Source organism: Bactrocera dorsalis, chromosome 4, assembly GCF_023373825.1.
Source record: "Bactrocera dorsalis isolate Fly_Bdor chromosome 4, ASM2337382v1, whole genome shotgun sequence".
Lineage (NCBI taxonomy): Eukaryota > Metazoa > Arthropoda > Insecta > Diptera > Tephritidae > Bactrocera > Bactrocera dorsalis.
In genome coordinates, this window is record NC_064306.1 from 63,618,294 (window position 1) to 63,641,963 (window position 23,670).

General features: G+C 35.9%; 1 protein-coding gene across 1 annotated transcript in view; it reads right to left on the minus strand.

Annotated features, from left to right (window-relative positions):
* The window catches only part of LOC105226945 (pre-mRNA-splicing factor ATP-dependent RNA helicase PRP16), a 44,894-nt gene that overhangs the window by 2,539 nt on the left and 18,685 nt on the right, over positions 1-23,670 (minus strand). The window lies entirely within an intron of this gene.

Genomic DNA, 23,670 nt, shown 5'->3' on the forward strand with positions numbered 1-23,670 from the left:
TTTATGTTGTGATAGACGGAAGACACGTCTCCAGTGTTCTAACCGTGCGTACACTCCGAGGTCCTAACATCGACTCAGACTACTATTTTGTTGCAGCCAAGATACGCACCCGCGCGTGAACAAACACAAGGAAGGTTCGACTACGAGAAGCTGCAATCACTACAGACAGCCGAACGATTTTCTACTAAACTTGCACTCCGCTTTTTAAGAGCACTCGTCAACAACTCGGTATAAGGGAACTGTGGGACAGCATTTCAAGCACCTTACGTCCAGCTGCAAATGAAACCATTGATTTTCGGAAAAAGCAAAAGAACAGCCGCTAAGATGAGAAGTGTCGTGTAGCAGCGAAGAAAAAACAGATCGACTGCAACACGTGCGGGATGGGATAGATATCGAGTGTTGAAGAGGGAAGCGAGACGCATTGCAGACAGAAAAAGAGAGAGGCCGAAATGTGTGTGTATGAAGAGCTTGACAAGCTGACCGATAGGACTAATGATCGAAAATTCAACAAAAAGATGCGGCGACTGACAGAAGGTTTCAAGACCGGAGTCTACTCTTGTAGAACCCCCGGAGGTGATCTAGTGACTGATGCCCAGAGCATATCAAAATTATGGAGGTTCTCCAACAACCTGAATTCCAGTGAATGCATAACACTCGGAGATGGTGAACCTGTACCTCGATGATATTGATATCATTGGCCTCAACATCCGCGCCGTTAATTCTGCTTTCTCTAGCCTGCAATCTTCAAACGTTTAGCTAAATCGACAACAGAATCATTTTTTCAGCAAAAAAAGGGGTTTCATGCTTTCAGTGGCCAGTTGTACAAACTTCATCTCCATCTTCTTTTGATGAACTTCATTAGATACACATAAATACATACATATGTATGTAAGTATACTTAGATATGCATGATATGCTATCTGTGTATGTGTGTCTAGACTGCAACATCAAAATTTTGGGTACCAAAATCTAGTTGATTTCGCGCGACAAACGAAATATTGAACTACCAACAGCTGTGTGCTGCAATGTCAGCATCTTATCATAGTGTGTATTAGGTCAAGGCAACACGTGGATTATGTATTTACTACGGCTGTATGAGAGTATGTGTGTGACTATGTGCAGATTACACTGCAACTTTAATTCGTAATACACAGGCACACACACAAAGAAGTATAGATGTGTAATCAAATAACGCGACTCAGGAATGTACAGTCTCCGGCAGAGTCCTTAGCTTTGTGGTGAAAATTAAACGAAAATAAAGTTAACAAAACAAAGCTTTCGTGCTGGAGCTACATACATGCGCGTGTATTAGTGCACAAAATCCTTGCTCTTCGCCAAACACGAAGCACATTTACACGAACACGACACGGGTCGAACGAATAGCGCTCGGCAAGTAAGAGAAATTTCAAAAAAATAGCTGTTAAATTAAAACAAAAACAATGCTTGGAAATATGTATGGCAAATTCACCACACCAAAGGGGTGTGTACGCGCTAGTTGTATGTGCATAGGTGCGTCGGTATGTTTAAAGTCAAATAAGAAGAAGAAGCACAAAAAGTGGTGGCAGTGCACGCTCCAGGGGCACATGCGAGAAGGCACGTAGGCATGGACTTGGGCTATGGGTAAATACCTATAAGAAAGCAACAACAATACGAAAGCATACACTTAGATAGATTTGTAAGTACTAAGGTGTATGAGCATATGTATGTATGTATTTCTTACAAATTTGTTTTTATTTGCCGTAATAAACGCACACGCACACATTTCAAGCTCATTGTGTGTATTTGAGTGACAATGCCGAGTCTTTTGTTGTGACCTCTTCGGCAATCATTGATAGTAATGCCAAAAGCAACAACAAAAATGCAGTAATAACAAAAGAAAGCAAGCAAGCAAGCAGTGGTTATTGTTTAGATCTTATGTGTGTGTATATGTGTATGTGTGTGTCTGTATTTGGAAGGTGTGTCATTGAGACAACACACACATACAAACATACGTAAATCCATATAATGAACAATACAATCGCAATGCAATGTCACCAAAATTACTTGAGCGAAAATCAACCAGGTGTTCAACGCGTGCGGCGGCAGGAAGCAGTCGGGCCTTTTCAGTGGAATTCGCTTACGCGAAACGCATGCAAATTGTTTGTGGTGTAAACACTGTTGATGGAAAAACAATGTTCCGAAATGGAGGCTTGTACTCGGAAGCTGAATTGCAAATATGTGCAAAAACACACATACATATAAATATGCATACATGTATACATACATACATACATATGTGTGTATATAAAATCTGCAATATAGACGGGAAAATATTTATTGCAGATAAAAATACTTGCCCTCAACGATTTATATTGAGCAAATTTGTGCAAAAATGCGACAGTTTGTATGCTTTCGATACAGTTTTCCGCGCGCTATGACAATACAAAGAAGAGGAAATGCGCTAAAATATGGCAGACGAGCAATCAAAACAAAAACAAACATACACGTATACATATTAACGTGGCTAGTCGGTAAATGGCGCCAATGGCGAAAAGAACATAAACAAATTTTCAATGTCTTAACACATTAAAAAGTGTTTATATGTATAATACGCGAAAATTACGTTGGCAAATAAGTTTATACACATATAAATACATTAATCTACATACATCATGCATACTACATATACATAAATACATACATACATATGTATGTACATACTATATGTGTATCATGAGGCCACTTGTAAAATTTTATTTTGCAAATAAGCGAAAGATTTGCAATGAAACGTACGAAATTAAAAAATACAAAAAAAAATTATATAATACGAACAATATATGTATATACATACATACATATATATACACAAATATTCATATGTATGTACTATATGTAGATGAAAAAAAAACATATCAGACAAAAATAAGACAGCAATCACGAGTTGCTTTTAAATACAATATTTTATAACACAGATACTTAGTCTATATGCACATACACACATATTTATAACTGAAAACACATCTACATACATACATATGCATGTACATACATACTTATGCTTATATCATGGATATGTGCATATGTATGTATGTATATATTCATCTGACATACTGAAAATGGAAAATTAGCAATTTTAAAGCATTTTGATTTTACTATATTTTTGCTAATAAGCATGAATGGGTACAGTGTGCCAGTTTGACAAAAATATGGTTCAAATTAAAGCAAGCAAGAAAACACATTAAATCCATTTGCACGGACTCTATAATACCTTTCACAAAACATATTCCATAGAAGAACTTCATTTTGATCGTCCAGTTTGTATGGCAGCTATATGCTATAGTGGTCCGATTTGAACAATTAATTCACAGATTGCATTGTTGCTTTAATTAAGAAACCATGCAAAATTTCATGAAGATAACTCATCAAATAAAAAAAAATCCATACAAGGACTGTTTTTTGCTCGCTCAGTTTGTATGACAGCTATATGATGTAGGGATTCGATCTGAACGCTTTCTTGCGAGAATATACATTTGGCAAATAAAAAGGTTTTCCATACAAAGACTGTTTTTTGATCGTTTTTGCTCGCTCAGTGTGCATGACAGCTATATGCTATAGTGGTCCGATATGAACGCTTTCTTGGAAAAGTGTACCTTCGGCTCAGAAAATAAAACATACAAAATTTCGTGAAGATCTCTCGTCAAATAAAAAAGTTTAACATACAAGGACTTAAGTTTGATCTATTTTGTAGTTCCGACAAATGAGCATATTTTTGAGTAGAAGCAATATAGTCTCTATATATAGTCCATCCAGAATGTATTCAGCAAAAATTTTAACTTTTTTTCTTACAAAATTATTTTATTTACCCATTAATACAAATTCTGTTTCAACACATTTCCAAATCTCAAAGCGCTTTTGATAAACACATGTGCATTTTATACTTTTTTCGCCATCAACCATGAGATTTTTCTTTACTCTTTAACTCTCTTAGAGTTTATCATCGAAATGTTATCGAATCTCTATTCTTTCATGACTGTTTTCACTTTTGCAAACAATAAAAGGCATAGGAAGATAAATCATATGGAAAGGATGGTGTGTTTTTAGTCTTGTAAATAATAAGAAGACAGGGTCTTGCATTGTTATTTCACACTTCAGCACATTTGTCTTGCTTTTTGTATAACTTCAAGGCATCTCTTAAAATATGTTGACTTAATAACTTTTGTGCTTAGATATCTGCTTAGATCTTACACCAAGTCACTATATTCGAATAACATAGTGGACAAATCCTTGACATCAGAGGAAACCCTGACGGGCTTTCTGCAAACGTGATTCTTCAGATAAAATTTTTTGAGACAATTGGACTTTTGATCGACCTCATGAGCAGCCATTCCACCACAATCGATTCTACGTAACCGCAACGGACTCAAATTTTTGTCCGACCATGAAATGTCAACTTGCAACATTCCTCAAAATTATTCGGATAATATTTTCTGCCGCTATAACTAGAACAACAATAATGTCATAAACGTGAGCTTTACTCTTGGGATATTTTGTGAGTTCGAAATTAAGAACTTTGGAAATAAACATCACATCTACCAATAAGAATGACGTGATTTGAACAGCCAGACGGCCATATGGTATTAGTTCATGGATATGAGTCAAATTATGCCAGTTTGATCAGAAAACCACGCCATTTCATCATGTCACGTTTCACATTGGAACAGCGCTTGAAAATAGTTCAAGATTGTAATAATCATAGATTATAATCCACAAATTTAGATTCATCAAAAAACCATCTACTCAGATGAGGTCCTTTTCTGGCTTAATGGCTTTGTCAACAAACAAAATTGTTGCTATTTGGATGAGGCAAATCCACGTGTGGTTCAGGAAACACAATTGCATGATCGTTTGGTGCGGATTGGAGTATGGCGGCGTCATAGCGCCTTATTGCTTTCGAAATGATAGCTATTGTTGGTCACTACCTAGAAGAATGAATATATAATATCATCGGCCGATGCCGCCAACACATACCACATTCGCGACAGATCTGGAAAAATCATCAACAATGGTATCTATTCCGATTATAGCTATGTCATCTGGAATATTTTTTCGAATGCAAAAATATTTTCCTACATAGATTGGAAAAGGTCTATAATTTTTTATGGAAAGCTAAAACTTTTCCTTCTACGAGTATAATGTTTTTTCGTCCACAAATATTTTGCAAATTTTATGACCATGATGACCATTGAGCAATATCAATGTCAAGTGGTTTATTTAAAAATAAATGTATCTCAAATTAGTAGACACCACTAAATTAATAAGCATTATACATATGTATGTACATACATAAGTATTAACACACAATAAATAACATATAAGAAGGAAAATAAAAAAAATTAAAGCAATTATAGATAAATTTATTGCAGCTAATTTTCACGCCTTTTTATAAAAGTATTTCAACGCAGCAAGAAAAATAAAAAAATCATTTAAATATATCAAACAAATACACACTCATATTTGTAACAATTTATGTACATTTATAGCCATTAATAAACCAATGCGTAAAAACAACAACAAATCATTGTGATTTTTTATGAGCTGACGTATTTTATCTGACCATTAAACAAAAAACGTTCTGCGCGTGAAAAAAAATTAAAAAAAAAATGTAGAAAATTAGAAAAAAAAAATTAAATTGGCACATTTCCAACAATCCGCTCATGCGACCTTCCCAATCATTTTTGCGTGGCGATGCCCGCCTGCGGGATCCCTCAGCATCCCCACTTCAATGCGTAGTTCCACGCGCTCGCTTTCGAGTTTTATAATTAGTGTCTAGTTGTCTAACTTTTGCTATATTTTTTAAACTCGTGACTTGATTCATATACGTTCATATGTTTGTATGTATAAAATGAAAATATTTATTTAAAAAAATATTGTATTATTTGCAATATTATTAATATTCCTTTGCTAAATTTAGAAACTGGAGAATGGAGCTCCATTCTCCAATATTTATTTATTGCAATTACTCATCGGAGCAACCGCGTGTCTACAACAAAGTGCTTTAAGTAGGTGGGCGCTTGTATGTACAAATGTACGTATGTATGTACATATATATACATATGTATATGTCTGTATATTTGTAAAATACATTAAATTTGCGCATTTGTTAATTGAAGCAAGAGTGGCAGCACACATTAAGACACACTAATTGTTGTGAAAACACACTTTGCAGCACGTGATGATGCCGGCTTTTGGAACAGGTTTCCATATTCACAACAAATATTACTATTAATACACTGTCAATACTATAGAAACAGCCAACAAGCAAAGTCAACACATTTAAAATGCTTATTCTTAAAAAAAACGTAAACAAGCAAACAATTTCAAAAAATATCGTTGTAGACAGTGCAGTCTCTTTGTAGGCAGTGATGGGAATGATTTATGCATACAAAATGCTAAAACGACTATTGATGAAACGCAATAATACTTACAATAATATTATTCATATATAAATATGTACATGTTCTACATAAATAATACATATTATACATATATATGTATGCACATCACAAAAACTTCTTGAAAGTCTCAGAAAATAAAATTTTTTTTTAATATGAACGCTACAAAAGTAAACCAATAGGGCCGAACGCTCTTTTGACATTTCTCTTTAGTATCTCTCATCATGGAAGGATATACGATCCGAAAATGAGTCGAAATTATTAAAGGTTACTACCGAAATTCGGATCCAGCGGTCTCAACTTTAAAAGCGCTTCGTTTAATTTATGGTCTGCATAATCGTCCTGTCAGATCTACAAAGAGTGTCGAGCGGAAAATTTTGAATCAGCAGACACAGTACAAAATGTTCCCGTGCCAGACAAAGAAGTGCCAGTAGTGTCGAGAATATTGCTACCGCTGGCGCATCAATTGAGGAAGACCAAATCTCTCAAACGTCGTTCTCAAGCATCTGGGTATCTCTGTGACGTCGTTGTGGCGAACAGATCTTGGCCTACATCCTTATTAGATCAGCCGCTTGAACACCAGAACCGTCGTATGTTCGTGAATTAGGCTGACTAACAACTCAGTTCGGATTTTCATAGAAACATCATATTAATTCCTGGCTTCGTCAATAAGCAAAATATGCGTTATTGGTCAGACAGCAATCCACACGTAGTCCATGAGGCACCAATGCATCCCGAAAAAATTACGGTTCGGTGCGGTTTATGGGACCGGGACTGTGAAATCGCTACCGCTTAATGATAACCATATATTTTTGGACCGAATTAGATTATATGGACTTGGACAATATATGGTTCCAATAAGACGGCGCCACAAGCCACACAGCGAATGTCACAATCGATTTAGTGAATACCAAGTTTGGTGAATGTGTTATCTCACGAAATGGCCAACGTCCGGTGTGTTTTACGTGGGTACCTGCTGACGACAACCTTACTCCACGGCGCTCAAAAGCACAGCGGATCAAATCAATGCGTTGATCAGCGCCTTGAAATGCTAAGCATTTTCAGTACCAATTGGCAGTGTGGAATGGACACACTAACCACCTTGGTCGGGTTCGAGGCCCATCTAAAACCTCTGCCGTGCTTTGGGTCCGGCACCCGGTTGCAATGCAACTCCACATTCAACTGACAAAGTCAGTTCTTTCACGAAATGGCCAGACAATTGGCCACCTTGTTTGTGCAATTTGATGCCGTTAGACTATTTCCTGTGGGGCTATGTCCAGTCTATGGTCTATGGTCTACGCCAACAAGCCAGCGACGATTGATGAAGTTCGTACGAATATTGAATGCGAAATTGCAGCAGTTTCGGCGGAATTGATTAAAATTTTTCTTAGTTTGGTGCAAGCTTTCAATGAATATTGTGAGGCCATCAAAAACTTGCCTCACCCACGTCGGCCATTCACCTCCGCTTATTACAACAACATCAATAAAGTTAAAGAAAAAGTGCTTGAAAATCAATGTGTTGGCGTCAGAGAGATCGCTGAGGACACAACTTCTCATTATGGATCGACTCAACATATTTTAGTTACAGTTTTTTGGTAAGAAGCGTGTTAATGCTATACTCGTATCAAAAGATCTGAATTTCTTCCAAAAACGACATCGAACATAAAAAAATGTAGCATACTTTGAGGATTCAATATGAAATGCAGCTGAAAAGCCCTAATTAATGTAATAACAGGAATATACTAATATAAATGTCAAAAATGAAATTATAGTTATCATGCCAAAGATAAATTTAAATTTATGGTTGAGTCTTTCTATGTTTTTCCACAAAAAATATGTGACTAAGCCACTGTACGGCACCTTGACTTCCACATACTCAGATAAAATTTCATAGTTGACATTCAATCTGTTATGTATGTATGTAAGTATGTATATGATTCATCAGCTTGCCCAATAATAATAAATTAAAGTCAGCAATTTTTACTTTAAGCATCGAAGAACATGTCAAAAAATATAAGGTGTGATGGAAAGCATGGTATAAGGTGCATCGTATCAGCTGATAGCTTCTCTACTCCCTCTTTACGATGATGCAAAGCAAGTCATGGGAGCAAAAGGTTACAAAGCTTGCATGATAAAGATTTTGCTGCGCTTTAAAAAAGAGGTTTTAAAAAATAATTTAAAATATTTTTAATCAGAAACTTAAGTTTTCAGAGTCTAAACTGCAAATTATTTACACAAAACAACTCAAAAGTTATTTCAAACAAGTTTTTTTTATAAGGAGCTACTATTTTTCCTGCTATCGGTGTGATTTATGAACAATTTGTTAAGAAAAAAATACCCAAAATGGCACAGAAGTTGTCGAGTGATGATGCATTTCATTTATATCTACAATAAGATGTACGTACATACATATGCACATATGTTGTACTTTTCTTATGCATGTGTTTAATATGTACATATGTATGTTCATACAGAAAATCAACTTAATTGCACCGACATTAATTCAGTGCGTATTGGGAGCTATAAAAAACGAAATGAAATGACTACGCCTTCATGAGTTGGTGCATAGCTAAGTATGTACATAAGTATACGCATCAGCATACATAAGTACGCATATAAGTATGTGTGACCACATGTAAATGAAAAATTTTCGAATGCGATTGAATTTGCCCACGTACATTTGCAGTGAAACTGCAGGGAATGCAAACAAATAATACATATGTATGTACATATGTATGTACGTACAAAAACCCCTGAAATCCACCTCACCCAGCGCTCTAAAAGCCAATTGAAGCAGATGTTGCACAAATATACAAACATACATACATACCAACAGGCACGAAGACCGCAAATGAATTTGAAGAATTTGCGGCATTCCGAAATTGGCAAGAATTGCAGAAATATGAAAGGTAAACAGAGAAGCAAAGTAAATAGGCAACGAGTAAATTTATACCATTAAATTAAAACAAAATTAATGTATTCATGTCAATATTTTCGAAGCAGCCGAGGCAAGCGAACTGCACGAGCACGAAGCTAATGAAAACATCGTGTGGCTCTTAACAGCATTGTAGTTATGGAAGAAGAGAGCAAACTACGACTCTTGCAAAGCCATGAAATGAGGTGAGTGTGGTGAATTTCTCAACTAAAGAGTGGCACTCGATTTACTCTTAGCATGAAAATACGAAAAAATGTGCTCCAAATTACAGTACTTTTTTTGTTGTAGTTATGTTTGTATATATGTACATATATGTACATATATAAATGAGCTTGAAGTGGCGCGCTGCGCTGAGAGGCAATAAGCCGCCAAGTTGGATGCAAAAAAACGAAGAAAGCAAAGCCGAACGATAACTTCAGCGTTCAATTTAACGGAGCGGTACGGATTAAAAATTAGAAACAGAAGAAAAAATGTAAACAGAACAACGTGCCCGAGGCAATAAAATGAGGCACAAAGCGAAATGTCCGATAAAATTGTGGAGCAAAACAACAATAAAAGATAAGGCCTTATAAGAGGTTTCACGAGTGCACAAAAAGTATATATTTATATATTATACATACATATGTACATACATGCATGTATGTATGCATGTATGCTTTCCCATATGGATCCATGGCACCGTTCGTTTGTTTTTGAAAAACTATTTGACCGGCAGTAAACCTCTGAGGTATTAACCGTTTTGGCACTCAGAGAGAAAACTACACAAAGTGGCAAGAGATCGAATAAAGGACACAGGATTCATAAACAGCTGATCGAGAAGCCAAAATTGTGAGAAAAATCAGAAAATTGCTGCCTGCAACAAATCACCGACGGTTTCGTAGTTTTAAGTCTCTCTAGATGCCAGCTTCATTGGAAAACCGAATTTTTGAAATTGATATTAATTATACCATACAAATAACCAAAAAATATGCATACAAACCGCTATACTCTCCCCATTACACGCGTATAACGTATCGAGCTCCTTTGTGGTGCGGTGTTCGATTTGCAAAATAAATCATCAAAGCAGACAACGACGAACGTCGTGTAAACCCATAAAAAACGCAAAGTTGAATACACTGTGGAGCAACATTCACATGGACTGGACCATGAATGCTTCTCGTGCGGCGCGGGGCGGCACCGGTGTGCCGTACGAAGTAATCGTGAGTGTGCACAGCACGCAAACGAAGCTGAAGCGGTGGGCGAACAGGCGAACGAAGCGAACGTGCGAGCGCGCGGGTTGTTTATTTCCACATCATGCTCACTTTGAATAAATTCAACCTTGTCGAATGCAACAACTTATTGCTTTAAGAAACCGCCGTTGTTTTGTTTATTGCTTTTCTTCTGCTTCTGTTGTGCTTTTGCTGACCACAGACAGACTATATATGTACACTCATTGACGCGGCGTTCGAGTATTGCACGAGGCAGATTTGTCAGCAGGTGGGACTGAAACGGTCGTCTACACTGGAGCACACATATTGCAACCGACGTACTGTTATTGCAATCGGGTAGTGCAACTTTGTTCAAATAACGGGTTATTTCAGTAGTATAGAGGATTGAGAGGGGTTTTCTAGTCCGAAAAGACGACTTGAGAAATCTATGTATGTATGTTTATTGTATTTTAATTTTTATATATTTTCATGAAAAAATGATTTATGGTCTTCAAAAATATAAGTTCGAAAGCTTTGCGGAAAGCTCCAAGTACCCAGAGGATACTTAGTCTAAGACTGGAAGTCGTGAGCTGCTTGAGCCATATGTAAAAGATTCGTTTCTAGCCACTCCCAAGTGAATGGGAATCAGAGAACTTTCCTCACTTGCGTAAATTTCTACACATTACACCATCCTCGTAGTCGTAGATAATTTCGTCTATCTTGGAACCAGTATTAACAGCAACAGTAATGTCAGCCTCGAAATCGAACGCAGAATAACTCTTGCCAACCGATGCTACTTCGGACTGAGTAGACTGTTGAGAAGTAAAGTTTTCTCCCGACGAACAAACACCAAACTCTATAAGTCACTCTCTGTTCCCGCTCTGCTGGTGCAGAGGCATGAACGATGACAGCCACTGATGAGTCGACGTTACGAGTTTCCGAGAGAAAGGTTCTGCGGAAGATTTATGGTTCGTTGCGCGTTGGCTACGGCGAATACCGCAGTCGATGAACGATGAGCTGTATGAGATATACGACGACATTGACATAGTTCAGCGAATTAAAAGACATGGTAATGTTGGACGAATGGACAAAAACATTCCTGCTCTGAGGAAGAGGATGACCTCCACTACATTTGGAAGAACCAGGTGGAGAAGGCCGTGACTTCGCTTGGAATCTCCAATTGACGCCACATTTCGAAAAGAATAAACGACTGACCCGCTAATGTTAACTCGGCTTTAATCGCGAACGCGGTGTCTACTAGAGTAAAGAAAGATGAATATATGTTCGGAGATTGTAGCTTTACATTGAACAATAATCTATGCGAAATTCGAAAGCGAGTTCACAATTAAAGGTTCAGTAACATTTTCAATACTAAAATCGGTGAATCAAACAATGAATGAAGTCGATCAAGATACAAATTTAAATACACACTATGTACTTATGTATGTCTGGTATCTACCATTTAACTCCAAGTCCGCTCAATACAAATTAAACAACTCTAAAAGTTCCGGCTCCGACCGAACTTGCTGCTCTCTGCTCTTCATTACATAGCTTTATTGTTTTAACTATATATTTCATTTTGTTTTTGTTTCATTTTGTTTTGTTTTCAATTTTATTTTCGCATTCTTTAGACGTGAACGTGACTATGTGAAGCACGACACCGCAAATGACTATTTCGACATTTCATCGGTTATGTGAGTCTAAAAATAGACTCAACTCGTCGTAGTATTACATATTTACTAGATCTTACGCATATAATATACATACATATACAAGTACAACAACTTGTAATATATACATAGGTGGGTTGGTAAGCTGCGCAGCTGTGTGTGTTCGTTTTCATACAGGTATTATATGTGAGTGCAAAACAGCTTTTTATAGCATCTCTTAACGGTACTATTGGTCGGAAGTGGGAGTAGTATTTATTTCTCTCTTTATATTGCCCGTTAAAGGTTTTTCGAGAGGGAGAACTGCTATCACTCTCGTTTGACAGGAACCACAAACGCTTTTGGCATATATTCGACAAGTAAGAAACAAGCCTTACAGCTTTTGGGTTTGTTTTCAAGCTATTATGGTACTAAATTTAATAGTGGCATCATAATTCATAAGATTTATAAATAATACTATTTTGATTTCAAAACGTTAAAAGAGAGAGAAACTTAAGTAGTTGTACTTAGTTAAAATTTACGAGAATATTGAAATAAATTCACATCACTGATTCAATTCTGTGAGGTTGTCTTACTTCAAAGTGTGCTTCTTACGAAAAAAAACTATGTAAACCCCTACAATACTGAGAGTATAATGGAATTCAAGTAGCAAGGCATGTGTAGGAAAGGTGATACGAGAGTTCGAAATCTCTCGCGAGTCCGTTTGAATGATTTTGGTGGATATTTTGGGTATGAAACGCGTTTTTGTCCGACTCGTCTCGATAAAGCTTTTTTCAAAAATAGTGCCGTAAACAGGTCTCTTTGGACATGCTTGGTCGTGCGAATTTCGATTCCACATTCATGGAGAACATTATAACTGCCGATGAGATATGAGTTTATGAGATTGACATGTAAATAAGTCAACAGTCATCGGAATGGAGTGGAAAAAACTAGTAGACACCAAAACACCACGTCAAAACCGCTCAAAAATCAAGGTGGTGCTCATTGGTTTTGCAGATATTCGTGGTTTAGGGCATCATGAATTAGTTCTGGAGAGAGATACGGTCAATTAAGAGTTTCATTTGGCCGTATTAAGGCGTTTGCGTGAGAATATCCGTCCAAAACGGCCGGAATTGTGGAAGAACAATGATAATACACCATCGATCGAGCCACGATTGTAACCGAATTTAAAGCCCAAAATGCAATGATTGATTGCCATTAATCAACCACCGTATTCACCAGTTTTGGCTCCGTGGGATTTTTTCTTGTTCCCAAAACTTAAATTGCCGCTCCATGGAACCGGGTTTCAGTTGAGCATAAAACGCTTAAGAAAGTCTTCCATAAATTATACGAAGGGACTGTAGCTAAAGACCTGTGTTGAGTGTTGAGTTGTTTAGTCGAAGAGACCGAAATCTGTATCTAATATAAAAAGGCTTAAAAAATTTTCTATATTTAACTTAAACCTGTTTCGGAGCATAAATTTTAACTATTTTCATAAAAAACATACTATTTCCAAACATACCATATTACACGAGGATTTAATGAACCAAAAGTTTGGCATTATTTCAACCAAATTTTTTAGACATCAAATCTTCTCAAATATTTAATACAAAATTCTTCAAAATTATATTCCTGGCAAATTTCAACTTATTTTTATACATACTCGTACTACATCAAAAATTGCTTAATTTGCCGCCAGAACGATGACGAGCGTAGAAATGACGAGAAGTATACGAGCAGACGGCGACATTTCGAACAGACAATGTTTTTTGCACATTCAATAATTATATGCTTTCCAACTTGCGCAGCTACCTTTGTATACAAGAACCAAACATACATAATGCATAAGTATGTGCATTCATACATATGGACAAACACACATACGTGAAATGCAGAAATGCATACATACATACACGCAGAAATACATACTTATGTAAATGCATACATCTATGTACAATAATACAAAAACGTAGACAAGAACACTTGACTGCTTTGCTATGAAGAGTTGTTGTTTAGCAAAAACCGAGTACACGAGTCCGAGCTGAATTGAATTGAGTGATACGTAGTAGTGACCAATTTTGTGCGAGTACGACATTCCTGCGAATTAGCATTTGAATACATACCGTATTTAGTCAAAGCTGTAGGTAAATTAAGTAGCTTTTATGGCAACCGGCCAGCAAATGAGGTAGGGTAAGCCCACGTATGTACAGACATACATACATACATAAGTGCCAGCGAGAAAAAAGGTATGCCCCACTAGACGTCAGTTGAAATGTGGGATGTTATTGAATATGGAAATTGAAGTATAAGTTAGTAATTTTCTAAGTTGAGCAAGATCATCTCAATTTAAGACGACGAAACCTTAAAAATTTAACATTGGATCATTTTTACAAAATTTATTAACTTCTTTCAACTAGAACAGTAACAACAGTTTTTCAAAGGCCTTCTCGGAGTTTTTTAGTATTCTAAACGAACTTTTAAATAATAGTAAAACCATTTAATATGACTTCCAGCTTTTCTGTGCTATAGCTTCCATCGACTCGCCATAGTTTTTAGAGTGGCGAAACGAACAAACAACTGAGACCAATACCATTTCAAGGACTCATACTCTGCTATTTTATAGAAGATAATTTTTATTGCCATTTTTTAAAGAGATCGGGGCATACATATAGCGACTACAGCGGAATCGCTGGCAACTGTAAGACCAATGGGCTGTTGAACCGCTCACATCGAAATGGAAGTGAGTTTGATCTCCAGTGGAGTCTTGTGATCTAACACTGGACCAATGAACCTCACATGCGTGGTCGCCGTTCAGCTGCCATGCGACTGCAAGATGCTTTTGGCCTAGAGTAGAACGCATGAGATCTGCATTAATCAAAGTTTATCTTGCCGCAATCGTAGCAATTCTTACTGGACACTGTCCAATAGGTATTCGTGCGGTAAGGCTAAACATCTTGTCGAACGATAGTTGTCAAAAGAACCGCTGACATCGAAATAGAAGCGAGTTGGATCTCCATTGGCGTCTTGTGTTCTAGCACTGGACCAATGAACCTCAAGTTCGTGGTTGACGACCAACTTCTGTGCGACTGCAATACCCTTTTAGCCTAGATTAGAACGCGTGAGATCTACTAAACTATTTGCCTTGAGCAAATCTTAGCAATTTTGGCAAAGCCAAACATTTTGTCAGACGCTAGTTGTCAAAGTTGTATCGAGGAGGTTGAGGTGAAAACATTCAGGCACTTTCTTCTTCATTGTCCAGCCTTTGCACGGCTGAGACTGAAACAACTCGGTAGTCTTACCTTCAGCGAACCAGAAGACAAAGCCGAAACATTAGCGGATTCAACAAGTTTGTGATAGGCTCATAGTGCTTTGCCGACTTGTAAGGGTGTTATGATCTAGTATATAGTTTTTAAGTACCATAGGGAACCGGTGTTCTAAGCTGTCCAAGTGAGATCACTGTTTGGATCGACCTCTGAACCTAATCTAACCTTACATAAAGCGAGCAGAGAATTTACGAAGTTTAAATTTATATTTAAATCAAGTAGTGTTTTGATTAAGTAACTGTAAGTAAATTTATAGGAAATATCAGTCTTCGATATCCTAATACTACCAAAATGTATTCAACCAATATCAATAGGAAACATTTTTTAACTATTTAAGTAAGTTATAGTCAAAAGAGTCCTCCTTATGACTAGTAATTATTCTAAAGTTTTACAAAAAAATTGTTCCCTTCCCTCTAAATCTTAAAAAAATTAACTCATAGTCTTTTGGAAAGCAATAAGTATTCAAATTATCCATTCTAAAATATGACCAGAGCTTTGAACTATGATTCACTGTGTTCTAAATCTTACAATTGCGTACATAAAAAAGTACCATTGAATGTGTAATACAAGTGAGTCCATTGTATTTATTCATCGCGTTTATAAAGCTTTGCTGACGTACCCATAAAGGTATTTGCATGAAAGAATATTGAAAGTATAATAGAGCGGTTTGCTGCATCATCTCGAGATAATTATTTGCACGAGAAACTATTGGACCACATAACAGAATACAAACATATTTACTAGGGTATGTACGCGTAAGTAAATTATGACAATTCCAACGTGTTATTTACGTCGTTAATCGTAACGTGAAATAGGTGTGCGGCACTACGTCAGCTGCTGGCAAGGCTACGCGAGAGCGCCAGTCATTTGCACTGGGTTACTTTAGTTGACTTAACACACCACAGCTTATCTACGATGTCAAGGCAAAAGCGAAATTTGACTAATCACTGAAAGAAAGTACAGATAAAGAATTAAGCAGATAAGTAAAGTGACTCAGAATAAATATAATTTATAACGGTAGTAGCGTGGACACACGTACTCATATTTGCTATATGTATTATATAAGTATGTGTGTATTTGCCCTCGTTGCCAATCAAAATTTCACCACATAAACGTCAATATTTCGAACAAAAAGCTTTTTTTCTGCAATCTAGTCAATAATCAAGGCATTTGCATAAATTATTCGACTCAAGGTCATGAACTAGGTTCTTTATCGTAAGAACTTGTATTACTATCGCAAGGCGCGTGCATCAAAAGTTAAACTTACTTGCTTAATAACTGTAATAATTGTATGTAAATGTGTTACGTGCGTTGGGGAACGTTGCAGTCCCAAAAATTTGTATAATCAATAGTTTGTATATTATCTTTATCTCAATATTTTCAATTTCGATCTCGGTGCCTATATACATATGTATGTATGTACATAAATACATATACTATATACATATGTATATAGTTGTCGATATGTCAGCTTTTATACGCTGTCAACAAATATAGAGCACTTCATTTGACATTTACCCATTTGAGTCGCATTATTAATTGTATTGCTGAGTACAAATGTCCAATCATAATGAATATGGGGTTCCTAAGTATATACAGCGCGCTATTTTTAAACCCAACGCATGCTTTAGTCATTAATAATTAAGTGGTTATCATTTTTATATTAAGTGTGCGACTGAGTTCGTGACAAGCAGATGAAGAGTGACGAGTTGAATCGATTTACTTAGTCAAGTCTGTCTATTTAGCCGTTCGTCTACGTGAACTACTCCCTCTTTGAGATGTCGATCTGAAAGGCTCCAAATGTCCCTCGCACCAAAGACAGTGAACAAACTGGACGCCCGAAAGAGGTTGGGACCGACGAAAACTTCAAATCAGTTCACAAAACAATTTTGAATGAACGTAAAGTGAAGTTGTTCGAGATAGCAGGCACTCTAAAGATATTAACTGATCGTGTACCTCAAATCATTCACGAATTTTGGTGTATGAGAAAGCTCTGTGCAAAGTGGGTACCGTTCAAATTCACTTTTGACCAAAAAACAACGACGATTTGATGCGGAGCAATTCAAGCGTAATTAGCCCGAGTTTTTGCGTGGATATGTAACAATGGATGAAACATGGCTCCATCATTTCACTCTGAAGTCCAATCGACCGTCAGCCTGGTGGACTAAACATAAAGAACCGATCCCAAAGCATTGGAAAAACGCCACAGTTCAGTTGCTTGGCAAGGTCATGGCGTCTGTTTTTTGGTATGCGCATGAAATGATTTTTATTGACCACCTTCAAAAAGGAAAGACCATCAAGACCGACTATGTAGTAGGTCTTATTGGACCGTTTGAAAGATGAAAACACCGAAAAATTACCGCATTTGAAGGAAATGAAAGTGCTATTTCACCAAGGTAATGTACACGTCAGGGAAAACGACAGCAAAAAAACATGAAATGGGCTTCGAATTATTTCCACATCCACCGTATTCTCCAGATCTGGCTCGCGAATATTTCCTGTTCTCAGATCTCAAAAGAATGCTCGCTGGGAAAAATTGTCGTCGAATGAAGAGGTTATCACCGAAACTGAGACCTATATTGAAGCAAAGAACAAATCGTGCTACAAAAATGGTATCTAAAAGTTAGATAGTCGCATAATTGATGTATCACCCTTGAACTATTATGGAACTATGTTGAATAAAAAAAAACGAATTTTGCCAAGAAATGTTTTTTACTATGGTAGGTTTTTCAATTGACTTGTTATCTTCAGAAAAACTGTCAATAATAGATGGTAACACTATTGAAAAAATTATTCAAAAGTTAAGACCATCCTACACAGTACTAGAAATCTTAAAAAAGACAAATGACATTAGTAAAAAACTAATACACAATTTTAATATACTTAAGTGCACTAAATGGATGGTACATTGGGCATAAAAGCCATATTGAGTTGGTAATTAAAAATCCATAACTTATGCTAATTACTTTTATATCAAATTTAGTACAAGCCCAATAATCAAGCTGTCAATGTCTAGACTTGTCTGCCACCTGCTGTAAATGTCCTTAATTGGTAAGCGGAAAATTTGTAACTAATAATAGTAACAACACAAAAATCAGATGGATTAGTAGAAAATAAATACTACATATGTACAGTGATTCACGAAATTGAACACGATATCAATACGATTCTAATCGATGATAAAATACTTCTAAACAACAACTAAACTAAATAACAAAGCTGGTGAGTTTTTAAATAACTTCCCTTATATATTTATTTAAATATTTTTTTATTAAAATTTGTATTCAATATTGAAATGATCAAAAAAAATATGCAAAAATTTAATGAAAAAATGATTTATTTAAAAGAATATGTAACTGGTTTAGTTTTCTAGTTTTCTGAGCTCAACATCGCACCTGCGAAGCGTTAAAGTTCTATTGCGCAATTCATAGCTGAGTAAAATTAACTTAAGTAGATATTTCATGATGTTCATGCCGGCATCTGATTTGCATACGCGGTTATGTATTATGCAAATAAGCACATTGGTTTATGAGTTTTGTTCGACTGTGCATATTGGTTCGACAGAAATACTATAGTATACATAAGTATATGTACATACACATACTATACATATACATATAAGTACATAGATACGCATGTGAACCGTACCTACATTTACTCTAGTTCGACCACGCTTTTATTCCCACTTGTAGAAGTTGTCCTTCAGGTTTAAGGAAACCTCGAACAGCTGCTGAATTTCGATTTTCGAACCGATAGTTTACTAACTGTTAGTCACGCACTTGTCTCGGCTGGTTGTCAGAAAACGAGCAAGTAGTGAAGGCAGTTGTAAAGCTTCCGCTTAGAAAGCTGACATAGTACATAATGTCCAACAAACAAATAACGCTATTTTATCATATTTGTTACTCCAACTCCTAATATGATTATTTTTAGGTCACTAGCAAATACAGTTCATAGATTAATTAATGAAGTAATTTAGCAATATTCTCAAAATTTTCCTAAAATCAGTTCAAAATCAAAAGCCCTGGACATCATAAAACACTAGATAGAATTTTCATCGTTCCAACGACTGTGATATTCGCCGTTTCCAAAGCGCGAAGGACTATAAATTGTCCGCAGAACTTTTCTCTTGAAAACTCGAAACGTCGACTCATCAGTTGTTGTCATCGTCAATGACTCTACACCTTACAGCAGGACAGAAAGAATGAGTGACTTGTAGAGTTTGGCCTTTTGTTTGTCGAGAGAGGACTTTACTACTCAATTGCCTACTCAGTCCGAAGTAGCACCTGTAAAAAGCACCTGCAAGAGTTATTCTGCGTTGGATTTCGAGGCCTTCGTTGTTGTTCGTGGTAATGCTGGTTCCGAGATAGACGAAATTAACTACGGCTTTGAAGTCATCACTCTTAACAGTGACGTGCGAGCCAAGTTGTGAGTACGACGACTGTTTGTTTGATGTCAGAAGATATTTAGCCTTCTCTCGTTCACTACCAGATTCATAGGTATAGGTTTGATCAGAAGGCAGCTATTTTCTATTTGACTGTTGAACTGCAGCTTTGACATCCAAGATGTTTCAATCTCTGTCTAGCTGGAAAATTGGTAAAAATTTACTCCAGAGAACATGTCCAACTGACGTTCGTCAAATTTTTTTCTACAATACGTGTACCCATAGGGTATTATTCAAATAGAAGTCCTGTCTTTTGACAAGACGATCATTTGATCAAGATGATTATTAAGTGAAAATTCTTCAGTGGACATCTTGCTTTGTTGTCTAAGTAACATCTAAGTTCTAAGTACATGCTGTTTATTTTGCTGATGTTTGAGGAAAAATATTTTTGATTCTTAATTATGACCTTTTATTAATTTCACTCTAAAAAAAGCTTTCTAAGTCCACATATCACACTAAGTGCAGAAAAATTGCTCGTTGGGTAGATTTGCAAGCACTAAAAGTGTATGTATGTATTTAAGTATTTCATCTACGTATTTGTAAATTTTAGCTGCTTTTGTGCGGATAAATTAAGATTAATGCAAATAGAACTAGGTCTATGCATGTATAGGGTGAGACGAGCTGAGAAGATTCAATGCATTACATTCTCTTTCCCGTTTCAGATCTTTCCAGATCAAACTTTTAAAGAAATCAATTTTTGGAAAAGTGTATTTCAAGAAATAATAGTTGTATTTGATTCGACAAACATTAAAGAGTGGAGAATCGAAAAAATAATAGACATAAACAAATAACCGTTCACACGAGCGTTTCGGTCGGTTCTACGTAAGCAGATCAAAACCCAGATTTTTATTCGGCCAAGGACCGTCATGTAGACAGTATTACTCAAAATTATTTAGCGAATGGTTTCTAACGCCAAAACAACGATTATTAAATAGAGATAAAGGGGCTTCTTCTATACATGCATGTAAACTCAATACTGAATTCGACTGAATGACTTTGTTATTCTTCTTTTTGACAACCGAGAAGATTGAAGTGTGGCAAATCGACAACTGTGAACATTACGATAAATTATTATACCTAATTGCAAAGGGCCTACTGACACACCCTTTACAATGAGATGATGAATGAGTATATTAATGGTGCATTGATTTATGTATTTACATATGTATATGGTTGTGTACATATGCTAATTATAAAATATTTATCCATAAATACAAAGTGACTTTTATGCGCAAGCAAGTTTAACTAAACCGAAAATACAGTCGAGGCATCATAATTGTTACAAATTTATAAATGATAGTGTAGGAAACGACATTCATTATTAGATCATATTCAACCAAATAGAGCACATCCAGCATGCAGTCAAGAAAATATAGTAGTCGTAGCTGAGAGCGTACACGAAGACCGTAGAGGGTCGATTCGGCGCCATTCGAAGCAACCCGGCTGACGTATTTCCACAAGACGACGCCATTTCCCACACATCACATCACTCAATTGATCTATTGAGAGAACACTTCGGTGAGCAGATAATCGATTGGTCGATTGACCATCAAGATCGTGTGACATTACGCCGTTAGACACTTTCCTGTGGAGATATGTAAAGTCTAAAGTCTATGCGGACAATCCCTCTTCGATTCAAGTCTTGGAGAAAAGCATTACGTGTGTCATTCACTATTTGCCAGTCGAAATGCTCGAACGAATCATCAAAAATTGAACTCAACGGACGGACCTTCTGAGACGTAGCCGTGACTAATATTTGAAAGAGATAATCTTCAACAAATCAATGCCAAAGAACGTTCGTTCGAATGATAATAAACATTCCCAATAAATTTAAAGTTTCTGCGTTTTTTTCTTTAAAAAAGTACGGAGCCTCGAAATGGATCCCACAATATAGTATGTCATAAGTATATCCCTAAGAGTTCCCATTTATGTGGGTATTACAAAGCAAACTGAAATAATAACTGGAAGGACCGCCAGTATAAACTTAACCCTTTGATTACTTCAATGGTTTTATACTTCTCTTCTTTTTCTATTTACAAACAACAGAATGTAACAACAGTTACATAATCACTTCGTATTTACGAAAGCTATAAAAATATAACACAAGTGCCAGTATTGTAGGCCTCACTATAATATTACATTCAAATATCATTATGAAATCGATTAGAAATGTGCTCATTAAAGTGCCTTCTCTGTTTGAGTATTGATTTTGAATATGTTTTCCATACAATTGTGTGAGATATTTAGCGAACTCAAGCGCATTTGAGTTTCGACAGGCTATTACCAGTGCTTAGCAGATAAACATGCGCCATAGATCTAAGTGTATATAATATATAACTATTGTATATACTTAGAAAAGTAAATGAATATCACACACACACATACAAGTTGAATATGCATTAATGCAAATTAATTATCAATTATGTAAGTGGGTGAGTAAACGAGTGCCAGAGTGCTCATGTGACGTTTATATTTAGAACATATCAAATTCTAATATGCATTTTAGACCTATTTATAGCGCAAAGTTGTTTACAATTTTTCCGCTTATATATTATATAAGTATCGCATGCTTAATTATGGTAATGTAAAACTGATTTTTGTACCTTAATTTTTATTAATGAAAGTACTTATATATGTATGTATGTATATAAGAATACTCGTAGATATTTGCATAAACACAAATAAAATCGCAAAATTGGCGAGATAAAGAGAATTATGAAATGTTGACGTAATATATTAACGGAATAGCTGAAAATTATAATAGTTTATATTTTTATGGAAAGTTTTGTTTTATAATAAAATAGGCAGATCAAGCAAAAATATTAGAAAGTAACAAGAAAGGAAGCGCCTGGAAGTTTGAAAATCATTGTATTAGCTATATGGGAGCTAAGGAAAGTATTGACCCGATTTAGCCCGTTTGTAACATACAGACATACCACTTCAGGAAAAGCTTTTTTCCGAATTTCAATTATATATCTCACATAATGACCGATATTGATGATTAAATGTCAAGGAATCTCGGCTGAGGAAATTTCTCTCAAAAATTCTGGCACTTCAATGATTTTAATTTTCCAAAAAATTAAGCTTTTTTACTCAAATATTTCTCTCTCAGTTAACTAAAAATTAGTAAGACAGTTTCTCTCAGAGAGAACTGCAGCGATGTCATAAATGACATTTTGCCCTTTCTGAAAGGCCTTGGCCTTAATATATTGAAACCTTATATGTAAGTATATGTATGTAACAATTTTTAAGGGATAAGGGAAGGAACTATGGCTTACCAATAATCACAATTCATCGAAAATTGTTAGTTACCAATATTTCCGGAAACTCACTTAATACATTTTCAAATCCCAACACTATTTTCCAAAATAAAATCTCATTCAAGGTTTGAGTATTGACTACGAGAGAACAGCGTTTCCTTTTTATCATTTTACAACTCTCTGAGAGCGATTTCTTTAATTGTTGTAAACAAATTTATACGAGTTCTCGAAAAATCTGGCAACTACTGACAAAATTTTCAGAACGACCGACAGATACATACATATGTATGTATGTACATAAGTATGTAAAAGATATGATACAGTAAATATCCGTTCAAGGTTTGTGTATTTGCTACGAGAAAACATCGTTTCCTTCCTCTCTTTCTACAACTCTCTCTGAGAGATTTTTTCAAACAAGTTAGTAGGATCAAAATATCTTATATACAA